We start from the raw sequence: 917 nt of genomic DNA, 5'->3' as shown, positions 1-917 counted from the left end.
GATGTGTGTGGAATTTAGAACTTTTCAGATTTTAGAATGGTAATACAGCACATACACACTGGATATTCTGAGTCAACCCCAGTAGGGTCTGGGGCAATACTCCATAATCAAGCACATTTATATTTTGCAGCAAAACATGAATATTCATATGAAGTGGGATAAACAAGACTATAAAATAGCTTCATGTCAGTTCATTTCAGGTCAATTTTATGACAGACTTATTTTCAAAATTTTAGGTTTTCAGTGCTACTTAGATGTGAAAGTTCTTGATAAGGGAGTACAGGCCTTTAATGATGTTATCAGTAAGTTCTTCCCTTAATGCATTAAAAAAATGTGTGTGTGTGTGTGTGTGTGTGTAATGTTTTCTTGAGCCACGTTCAACTTTAATTTTATTCTTTGTTGGAAACTACTCATTCTCATTATATTAATTTCAGAGACACATTAGCTGTGTCCGGCCCCGCCTGTCCGCCGGCGGGGGGGACCCACAACAACCCTAGTGATATAACATGTAAGTATAACCAGAAGTTTATTTTCTACAGTTTAATGACATTCTCCCCAAAACAGTGTTACTAAAGGGACGCACTTATCCCAAAGTGAGAGAAGTTTGGATACATTTACCACAAAGATCTTGCTTTAATTCCCCGCTTTTGCATGGAGCGAGGTTTTGTGCGATTCTCAGGGGTGTCTGTGAGAGTACATTGCTTTCGTGTTCTGTCACAGGTGTCCTCTTTGCAACACCAATGGACTTGGCAATGACTTGCTTCCCACCAGCCCTCCTTGCAAAATGCATTGCAGCTTTGTAATTTTATTTCTGTGGCTACTAGAAGTTCCTGTAAAGATACCTGAAAAGTTATATTAAACTACAGGAAACAAGAACAGGAGTTGCCTATGAAGAGAGAGCGGAGAAGAACACCATG

This window comes from Leptonychotes weddellii, chromosome 10, assembly GCF_054177405.1.
Source record: "Leptonychotes weddellii isolate Sample4059 chromosome 10, ASM5417740v2, whole genome shotgun sequence".
NCBI classification, from domain to species: domain Eukaryota; kingdom Metazoa; phylum Chordata; class Mammalia; order Carnivora; family Phocidae; genus Leptonychotes; species Leptonychotes weddellii.
The sequence above is the reverse complement of the archived record's forward strand: the minus strand, read 5'-3'. Positions refer to the sequence as shown.